General features: G+C 53.2%; 1 long non-coding RNA gene across 1 annotated transcript; it reads right to left on the reverse strand.

Annotated features, from left to right (window-relative positions):
- Positions 1 to 3,068: 3,068 nt before the first annotated feature.
- On the reverse strand, positions 3,069 to 7,963 carry LOC122237094. Its single transcript, XR_006215308.1, has 3 exons — positions 7,234 to 7,963; positions 6,830 to 6,930; positions 3,069 to 4,444 (listed from the first exon to the last, which is right to left on the reverse strand). It is a non-coding gene; the product is annotated as an uncharacterized LOC122237094 (long non-coding RNA).
- Positions 7,964 to 11,192: the final 3,229 nt, after the last annotated feature.

Here is an 11,192-nt window from a genome sequence, read left to right on the forward strand (position 1 = left end):
GTGTCCTCTTCACAATTCTGACGGCAGACCTACCCATTTCCAAGGCCGATGGCTAAAGAAGTCTCCCCTTGTCTTTGTTCTCAGGGTGGGCACCGTCTCAGGAACCGGCTCTCATTTCACAGAAGATCCAATCATCCTGACAAGGCATCCTTTCCCCGCTCCATTTATGACAGCATGCATAAAATGACAATCAGGGTCAACAATGGATTTTGACTGAAAACTAATGTGACAAACAGACTCGGGGTCTCAAATGCAGTTAGGGCTTGGACGTCCACTGTTCCCGTCTATCTAAAAGGTCCAACGGGGCACCTGGGCGGCTCAGTTGGTTGAGCATCCGACTCTTGATTTTGGCTCAGGTCGTGATCTCACAGTTTGTGGAGTCGAGCCCCGTGTCGGGCTCTGCGCTGACAGCACAGAAGCTGCTTGGGATTCTGTTTCTCTCTCCCTCCCCTCCCTCACTCTCTCTCTCTCTCTCTGTCCCTCTCTCTCCCTCTCCAAGTAAATAAAAATAAACATGGTAAAATGTCACTGAGGGACACATGCCCACGTGCCCCCAGCTCAGGCGGACGGCCCCACACGCAGAGGGCGAGACCCCCGGGTCGCGCGGTGGGGGACCAGCCAGGTCTGGGTGCCCGACTGCACCTGTTCACGCTCTCACTTCCAGGTTGGTGCTGGCAACTCACCTGTCTTCCTCCTCCAAATGGAGGCCGGGACAACAACAGTGCCCGCCTCCTTGCTCCTGTCACGGCCGTCTGGTCACCAGGGTGGAGCCCAGCCTGCCTCACGCCGTCCGTGAAGCAGGCCGGAAGCGCTGGGCACGCGGGGTGTCCCTGCCCCTTTCCTCCAGCGAGGACCCCACAGATTGGACCCCAGAGACGCGGAGGGTTAAGTCCACACTCGCTGACGATCCCTCAGTCTCTGCCCTCCCCACGCTTTCCGGACTGTGCCCCTCTGCCACAGGAGACGGTCCCAAGTGCCGTGAGCCCCATGGTAACGATGGCGATTCTTGTATATAAGGTTCTGTAGGGCTTACTAAAATTCTTTCGTGGGAATTACACCATTTTTTTCTTCACACACACGGTTGAGAATGTAGGGAAGGGAAGGAAATGTCATCTGCTATCATTTATTGAATATATTGTCAATCCTTACAATACTGACAAGCAGTTCGCACCTGACACTTTGCAGAGGGGTAGGGCAAGCTCGCACGTATACTACCCTGTGCACGGCCGGTCCGCCAGGGCGCGACTGCTGGCCCGGGACAACCCCCATCCCCGTCCTCCAAGCAGCCAGTCCCCTGCTCCACGAGGCTGCACCTTTCAAGTCCCAGAGCCCCGGGATAAAGGCTGCAAGGCTGGGGGACGTGCCAGGAGGTTCTTCAACCCCAGGTACGAGCCCCGTGCACCCGGGGCTCAGGGATGGTCCCAAAAAACCTCGCGCACATCCTGGGAAGGCTCAGGGCACAGCAGGCTGGGTTGGCACTGGGAGAAGATACAGACCCGGCCCTGCAACCACGGGGGCTGCAGGCTTAGGGGGGGCCTCCAGGTACAGCAGTGCCCCCCCCCGCCGCCGCGGGCCCACAAGGGGCCAGCCGCCAGCCTGTGCCAGAGCTGCCCAAATCAGCCCTCAGAAAGGGAGCCAGGCACCAAACACACGGGAGACCCAATGCCAAGCACAAGAGCAGAGGCAGGGACAGCACGTGGGGACCCCAGGGAGCGGGCCGGACAGCACCCCGGTGACCCACCTGCCACCACCCATCGCTCTCACCGGAGAGGCAGGCAGCTTGGGGGCAGAGGCACAGAAGCACGTTTTCCGGAGAAAGGAGTGTTGGGACCCTAGGGTGGGTGGGCTCCCGAGACGCAGGCTGGCTTTGAGCTCCACACGCGGCCACACTGGGCTGGCTCTGGGTCCCGCGACAGAGGGGGGCCCACCAAGGCCCCATCACAGGCCCCCCTCCCGGCTGGCGTTAGCACAGTGACGCTCAGCATCGCCGCTGCCTGTTGGAGGCAACCTTCCCCGCCCTCCTTCCGTGAGTGAGAACGAAGTGATGCCTCCAGAAACCCGGGGCGTTGAGGGAAAAGGCAAGACGCCCATGAGAAAGGAGGACACGGCTCCCGTGTCGGCACCAGCGGGAGACACGAGAGGCAGCCGTGGCCGACCGAGTTCACTGGGAAGCGCTCTCGTCTGACGCCTTTACGTCCCTGCTCTCCCCGCTCGCAGGTGCTCCCGTGGCCTCAAGTTGGAAGGCGTGGAGCCGCCCGGGAGCACAGAGAAGCCCCCACGCACAGCCGCGCCCCGGCGCAGAGGAGTCCCCCCACCCGGCGCGCTGTCCGCCCTGGCCAAGAAGCCACCGAGGGCGGCCAGCAGGGGACCGAGGGCACAGCATCTTCACGGGGGGCCCCCCCCTACCTGGGCGTGGAGAAGAGAATCGTGAGCCGCCCCCGGGTCCCCATCACCCGGCGGGGCAGCAGGAGCATTCTCTGCACGCTCAGCTGCGCGCGTGCGGCCCGAAAACCTTAGGTGTCCGCAAACCTTACAGGCACCAGGTAGAGAGCCCGCCGTGTGTCCCCGGAGCGTTCGGCTGGCTCACAAAGGACGGACTAATGGGTGTCTGCAGGAAAGATGCTGAAAAAGAAAACCAGACGATGCTTCATGTTATGAAAAGAAAGTGTCACTGTAGGCGTTTACCAAAGCTGTCAGCCTTCCAGATTCTTCCCCTCGTGTCGTCTCTGCTTCTCCGGCCTGTCCACCTTCTCTGGCCCAGCTGCCCGTCCCCCCGCTCGTGCCTGGACGTCAGCGCGGGGACCCACCGTCCTGCCCGGACCTCCTCGGCGGCGCCTCGTTCGTGCCCTCCGGTGCCCCCGCCAACCTCGGCCCCGCCACCGGGTACCCCATGCTTCCGTGAGCTGGCCCTTCCTCTTTGTCCCCTTCACCCCCACCGACCACGTCACACAGGACCCGCTGACCTCGTGACGGATGGCGCATGTCCAGCCACAGTCCCCCACCCACTCTCCCCTTCCTCAAACCCTGGCACAGAGAGCCGTCCCTCGGGACCAGCCGACGTCCCGCCCTCCGCAACGCCTTCTGCATTTCCTCTGTCCCCAGGAGGCATTGCGAGTCAGCGTCTGGTGCCATCCGCCCCCCGTCTCAGGCGCGGTGCTGAGCTCCTCCAGCAGAACGGCTGGGTAGCGTCTGGGGTTTTATATCGATTTGGTCGCCCATCTAACACCGAGGGGGGTCGTCTACGGGCACTCACTCTACGCCTCGCAAATTCAAACATGAAAAACAAAAAACCCTTGGCAGGTGCTCAGCATCTGATGAGCGGCACCAAGATGTAGACCGTGAATGCAAGCACCGTGACACAGACCGAGAGTCACCCTCAGGGCTCAAGGGAGCACCGGGGAAGGACCAAGGCAGGAGCAGGCACCTCCGGGGCAAGGGCGGTGCGCTGATCCCACGGCTTCACGCGCACCTGAGCTCAAGCTCCCCTCAAGGGAAACCTGGTGGCTGACTGCTGTCAGCACGGTGCAGGGGACACTGAGGCCGTGGGAGGGCACATCCAGTGACCAGCCGGCCACCACTCTGCCCCCTCCCTCACCAGCACAGAATGGTCTGCTTTCAGTTTTCCTGACAGTAAAGGAGCTTGGTTTATAAAAATTGCCTTCACAGTAAAACCTATTCATTACCGTCCACCTCCCTCGGCAGGCTGTCCCCGAGCACGGAGGAGGGAGGTCCCGCTGCCCACACCGGCAGGTCCCCTGCCCACAGCCAAGCCCACACAGGAGAGAGAACGGCCTCCGGGTGGAGCCCAAACCAACCGTCGGGAGCAGAACACACATAAAAAGCCGATGGTTGTGGATTCGTTTGGAATTACTTTCCACTTCATAAATTAGGTGGAAGGCAAGGCGGCAGGCAGCGGGTGGAGGAAAGAACAGACCTCAGAGTCAGAAGCCCTGGGTTTAAATGCAGGCTCTGCCCCTCCGTAGTTAGGGGACGTTGTAGGTCACGTAACGTCTCACCTTCAGTTTTCCTTGTGTACAAATTCGAGGTAATCTTGGCTCTGCCTACAGTTTTCATGAGACTCAAATTAATTCTTCATTTGAACCTCCAGTCAGATGTGAGGGTGTTTTCCAAGCTGGGGGGGGGGGGGGCACAGTTCACATGTGGGTCACGATAATTAATCCTGCCAATGAAATAAACCTTGCAGGACAGACCACTTGAGACCATTCTTGTCTCCTGGAGAACCCTGGCCCTTGACTTCACCTGAAGTCCACACTGAGTGATGGCGAATCTCATGGGTCAAGCCAACTGGCCACAGGTGCCCAGATTCAACATTATTTCTGGATGTGTTTGCGAGGATATTTCTCGATGGCATTAGCATTTGGATCTGTGCACTCGGTAAACAGCCCTCCCCATGCAGCTGGGCATCATCCAAACTGTTGGAGGCCTGGGGAGAACAAGAAGCGGAGGAAGGGAGAGTCAGTCTTCTCTTGTCTTTGGACTGGGATTTACATCGCTGGCCCCCCTGGTTCTCAGGCCTTCCGGACTGGACCGAGATACACCACTGCTTTCCTGGGTCTCCAGCATACAGAGGGCAAATCATGAGATGGATGGATGGATGGATGGAAGGATGGATGGTTGGACAGATAGATGATGGATGGATAGATAGGTGGGTGGGTGGATGGATAGACAGATGATAGATACAGATGAATGGATGGATGGATGGATGGGAGGATGGAAGGATGGAAGGATGGAAGGATGGAAGGATGGAAGGATGGATGGATGGATGGATGGATGGGAGGATGGAAGGATGGATGGATGGATGGATGGATGGATTGATGGATGGAAGGATGGATGGATGGTTGGACAGATAGATGATGGATGGATAGATAGGTGGGTGGGTGGATGGATAGATAGATGATAGATACAGATGAATGGATGAATGGATGGATGGATGGATGGATGGATGGATGGATGGATGGAAGGATGGATGGATGGATGGATGGGAGGATGGGAGGATGGGAGGATGGAAGGAAGGATGGATGGATGGATGGATGGATGGATAGGTGGGTAGGTGGATGGATAGATGATAGATACAGATGAATGGATGGATGGATGGATGGATGGATGGATGGATGAAGAGACAGATATCATATGCATGTTTATTCATATACATGTGTAGTTATATATAAATGTATAATCAAATAATTGATATAGAATGTAATTATAATAATAAAGGTATAGACAGATCCCTGGGTGCTACCCCATCCCCATCATAATTTCTGGACAACTGTATATTTTTGTTTTCTATGCAGTGAAGATCCTTGGATTTATTTTAAATAAACTTTATTTTTTAGAGTAGTTTGAGGTTCACAGAAAAATTGAGCAGGAGTGACAGAGATCTCCTCTAACCTCCTTAAGCATACCTGAGCACAGCCTCCCCCATTACCAACACCCACTGTGAGAACAATACATTTGCTACAATGGATGAATCTGCATTATCACATCATTATCACCCAAGGTCCGTAGTTTACATTAGATACTGGTAACGGTTGCACAACATTTTGAATGCAATTAATGCTGCTTACAAGCATCTATAGTGGCAAATTTTGTTATATGTATTTCATCATGATTTCTAAAAGTTAGTAATGTACTACACTGAAAACGCTGACCTCCACACGTGAATGGGTGAGTTGGGAGGCTTGTACCTGATGTGCCATTAAGGCTCCTCACAGAAAGGGGAGGCTGAGTGTGGCGGTCCAGCATGGAATATGGTCATGACCCATCACCCAGTGTTCTGGGTATTGGCTATAAGAATGTCCTATTAGTTTTAAAAGTAACGAGGACATCCTTACAAGGCGTGATCATTAGTTTGCAGATATAACTGCACATTTCATTTGCTTTTGAAGTGGGTCAGCATCTCACAGAGGCGAATGCTCCGTGCAGCCCCTCGATGGACTGCACTCCCGCCTGGGAGAACATTCCACAGGCACCGCACTGACCCTGAAAGAAGCTGTTACGGTAAAGAGTAACGGCGACCAGTAACCGGTCCCACCAGAGTGACCTTTGCAAAGGGAAGGGAAAGTTCTTTCTCCATAATCAGGGTAGAGTCCCTGGGAGACTGAGTATCCCTGAAGCACTTACGACGTCCTCTTGCGACTCCTACTACTAGATAATTGTGGCTTCGCTGTCCTGAGAGGACAGGCAAAAGACACAAAATATGAGGAAAAGCAAACAAATCAAAATACAAGGAAAAGAAACTGTAGGTACTGAGACAGCACCTAAGAAGTTGGGGGAGGTCCCAAACCCAAGGCTTGTTCTAGAAGAAAGCAGTCTGAGCACCAGGCCGCCTTACGACCCGCGTCTGTGGCTGGTGCGTGCTCCCTGATTTGATCTCTGCGAGCTTTCCCCACGCCTTAGCGGCCAGTACCTTGGGGTGCTAGGTATGTGCTCATTTTCTAGAACCCGAAGGGTTCTCTGCAGGCAGAGCCATTTGTGGGCACGAGATGGAAATTGAATGAAGCCGCTCACAAGGACCAGCGATGGCTTGCCCTTGATTTTATGGGCTCCAGATGTGTGCAGCATCATCCACCATCGGAATAATTATTTGCACGTGCAAATAGTTGGCAACTGTAAAAGAGCAAAACGGCGGGGGCCCTCTCACCACAGAACACCTAACACTGGGCCATTTGTCTGCTGAATTCTGCAACCTGACCTTTCTCACTCGGCTATTACATCGTAGCAAGGTGGTTTTCTGGAGCCCGACCTCAGAGTGGGTTTCAAGAATGTGACGGTGACAAACACAAGGAATCCGTCACACGACAAGACCTACCTAAGGGATTCCAACAAGCCGTGCGGCTGATTCCCCAGACATGTAGGTCACCTGAGCAGCTCGGGCTGTCTGGGGCGGTGGAGGCCGGTGCGAGGAGGCAGCTGGGGAGCCAAACAACAGAGGTGTCGACATACGAGGACACCCTCACCTCGGGAAGTCACCCCCACCCTGCGAAAGGCTTGCGTCGTGCCCGGGGCCTCATTCCAGGGCCAGGAGGGGCAAAGAGCCCTTGTGAAAACAAGCAAGGTTCCCCGAAGTGGTTCTGCCAGTTCTGAGCAGACGGGAGCACATGAGCCGCCGGGGGCCCCAGCACCCCAGCAGCTGCCGCTGGGCACCCCGGAGCCGTGCAGCCCTCTCCCTGCCAGTCCCCAAGAGAAAACCCCTCGCCCCCTTCTCCCGCCTACCCCCTCCTCGTATACGTGACTCTCTTCTGGGCGTTCAGGATACAGCCAGGAACCACGTCCTCGCCCCTGTGAAGCTGACATTTTAGCTGGAGACACATAAGTAAAGAGCAGGCATGTAACACAATTTGATGAAGTGATTTATGCGGTGACACCGAATGACAGAGGAAGGGCAGGAGGAAGTGGGGAGCGTCTACGTGGGGCCCCTGGATGGGGAGAACCGGGTCTCCAGGAGGAGGAGGACGCCTCCCGGACCAGTGCCGCCCACCTCTCCGGGCTCGCCCCGCCAGACAGGAGAGGTGCTCCCCGGGAAAGAAATCTCTTTGCTGCGTCTGATGAAACAGGAGGGGAAGAAGGCCACCGGGCATCAGGCCTCAGCCCAAAGTGCCCTGCGGGGTCAGGAGACAGGATATTTGAAATCGGGGAGTCCAATACCAAAGCTGACATCATCGATGACAATTTCTCACATCGCGGGATGAAGTCCTTTCCCACGACTGACACATGAACGTGGGTCCCTGTCCAGCAATGTTCTGGAAACTGCTGCTGTGGATGAAGCCGCCCTCCTTCTTGGCCTGCTCCTTGAGGTTCTCTGAGCAAGATCCAGGGGCGGGTCCTCGGCATCGCCCCCTCCCCCTGCTCCCGTGCCACCGCGGCCACTGCAGCCGCCCTGCTGGCCTCCTGCGGGGTCTCCTGACCCCTGACCACTTAGCCAGAAACCCCTGTGCCTTCGATGTGAATCCCTGGTGCCTGCTGAGTTCTGACCCCTGGGATTTTATTCCCCATTACGTATTCACCAGAGGCCGGGCAGGTCCGCAAAGATGCTCAGCTGAGCGACAGATCCAGGTTTCTAACCTCACACAGCTTCGAATCTAAGCGACAGTTCCCGGGCCTGGACGCACTTTCCAATCACATGGAGGGCGTTTCCGAAAATACGTGGTGACAGCACGCCAGAGCCACGGGATCGGCCTTCTTAGGGGGTATTTTTAAGACACTCAGATATTCTAACGTGCAACCGAGACGACCTGCAGACTGCATTCCGGTGCCCAGGGAGACGCATTTCAGGGAGCCCGTGGTCAAACCACCAGCCTGTAAATGCAGCTTTTCCTAATGTGTATGCCCTTGAAATCCAGCTGTGACACTCGGCCTCCATCAGCTCTTAAACAATACTCTTCCGCTCGCAGAAGAGAAGCCTGCCTCTTCCCCCCTGGGATGGAAAAGCTTCGAGGGGTCAGACTAAGGGGCACATGTAAGTATCCACGTGGGGACCAGGAGTGAGTGGTTCTAATCATCAGAGAAGGAACCCTCTCATCCCGTCAGATGTTTCCCGAGCCTTTGCTTTCAACAAAATTAACAGGATCTGATTGAGATGTTGGCTGATAGGTCATTACAATATATCTTTGATAACACATCAGTTACGTGATTTTTTTGGCTTCTGACTGAGGACTTTGGAGAGGTGAATAGCGTCACCATGAAAAACTCCCGTTTTCATCAGTTTATCCCTACGGACATTTATCAGTATTTATATGTATGATAACAATAAATATGAATGAAATTGATGGCAAATCTTACCTCATTCTAGCAATAATGTGAATCCTAGCTCATATGTGAATCCATGAGCCAAAAAGGGGAAAGTAAACAAAACAGCCATGCCCATCAAAAAATAGAAGCATTTCCGGGGCGCCTGGGGGGGCGCCGGTTGAGGGTCCGACTTCAGATCAGGTCATGATCTCATGGTTCGTGAGTTCGAGCCCCATACCGGGCTCTGTGCTGACAGCTCAGAGCACGGAGCCCACTTCAGATTCTGTGTCTCCCTCTCTCTCTGCCCCTCCCCTGCTCATGCTGTCTTTGTCTCTCTCTCAAAAATAAATGAACATTAAAAAAAATTGTTTTTAATAGAGGCATTTCCAACACTGTATTTTGTATACTTAATAATGAATAAAATTACTATATTTACACTATTTTGATCAATTTGATTAATAATTATTGGATTCAGGAAACAATCAGTACTTTCAGACTTAGAGTAAAAGGACATTTTTTTAGTCAGTCACGTATGCATTTTTGTTGCAAAGAAATAGGACAGTATAGTCAACAAAAGACCTTTGTTCTTTAAAATATTAAGATACAAGTCTGTGGGGAAAATAGAATGGAAACAATGTGTCATAGTTTCAATTAAAGGAGAGATTATTCATGGGTTTCAAATCAACCAGCGATATCAAACGTCTGTGGCATTTAAAGTCCCTTGGAAAAAAGTCATATAATACTTACTTTTTAATGTTAATATTCACAGACCCTGGAAATTAACGTCTCCATAAATGTTTACAATTATGATGAACATGTTTACCTTTCAGCCTAAAGACGCACCAATGCGAAATGTTTCTGAATCCTCTTCAGAGGGTGTCAGAAGCCCCCTGGTTCCCACCCTCAGCCACCTCCCCCACCCTCCGACTGAGCACAGCTGACGTTTCCAAGTCCCAAACGGCCTGGTGCTTCTATTCGCCTTCCTTGTAGGGCAAGTGTGGCCCCCATTCGAGAGACGGTGACTTATCTGAAATCACAGGAAACCAGCAACAGCGAGGGGATTAGAGGGCGAACTTCTGATGACCACAGCCCGGAGGGCTGAGTTATTTCTGCCAGAGAATAAAAAAGACCAATGGGGCCCAACTGAGGACCCATATTCTCTTTGCAAGGCTTTCATCCACCTTCTGAACATAAGATCCATTTTGGCCAGGCACTGCACCCGAAAATCGTCTTAATAATAAGTCAACAGACCTCAGAACAGAAACTGTTCAGAAATTCTCCAGAATCCCATTGAACAAGAAAGTGTCAGGGAAAAGGAGGGCAATGGTTGTGCGTTTGTGTAGGGAAGTGCCAGGATGAGGGTGTCCTGGGGACCCCAGTACGCACACCGACGCACACACTCGGGACACCAGAGCCCGTAGCGTGCTGCCACTCGCCCCTGCGTTCAACAGCCTTTGACACCACCAAGAAAAATATACATGGAAACGTTTACATCGCTTGTATCAACCAAAGAGCAGGTTTCAAATCTGAAAAAGAGAAGAAAAATAAGAAGCACTCTTGGGGACAAGATAGAGTTGATGTATTGGGGGTGGGGAGAATGCCTCTGAGAACCTCGTTTTTCCATCATTAATAACACGTACAGAGTGGGAAGGCCAGCTTACACTTACAGAGCATTGCAGAAGCCACAGGAATCTACTCCTGTGAGAGAAATCCTCCCTGCCCCCACTGGAGGTGGTACAGGCAGAAAATGATTAGTAAAGATTCGATACCCAGGTAGGTCATTCCTCTGGGAGCAAAACCGGTGAAAATGGACAGAGAATGAAATAAATCAGTTCTGAAATATAATGAAGAAAATCAGAAACAAAATATCTTCACAGAGTGGATTTCTGGGTAATGTTCTACCCACACTGGAGTTTCCACGGGTGTTGGGTAAGGAGGCTCTGACACAATGGTCGGCCGTCCAGTCACTGAGGGATGATCCCAGGGCCCAGAGCAGCTGTGATGAGGCCATTCTGAAAGTAACTTCGAGGCTGTCAAAATAGCAACCTAAGGCATTCCTTAGGAGTCATAACTTTGGGGGCGCCTGGGTGGCTCCGTCGGTTGAGCGTCCGACTTCGGCTCAGGTCATGATCTCACAGTTCATGAGTTTGAGCCCCGCATCAGGCTCTATTCTGACAGCCCAGAGCACGGAGCCTGCTTCAGATGCTGTTGTCTCCCTCTCTCTCTGCCCCTTCCCTGCTCATGCGCTCACTCTCTCTCTCTCTCTCTCTCTCTCTCTCAAAAATAAATAAACATTAAAAAAAAAAAAAGTCACAACTTTGGAGCCAGTGGCATTGTTCACATCATGACCTTGGACTGATTATTAAACCCTACTTGGCCTTACATACTCTGTGGGTAAAATTGGATAATGTAGTACCTTACAAGGCTGTTCTGAGAATTGTGTC

Source organism: Panthera tigris, chromosome A3 (assembly GCF_018350195.1).
Source record: "Panthera tigris isolate Pti1 chromosome A3, P.tigris_Pti1_mat1.1, whole genome shotgun sequence".
In the NCBI taxonomy this organism is placed as follows: Eukaryota; Metazoa; Chordata; class Mammalia; order Carnivora; family Felidae; genus Panthera; species Panthera tigris.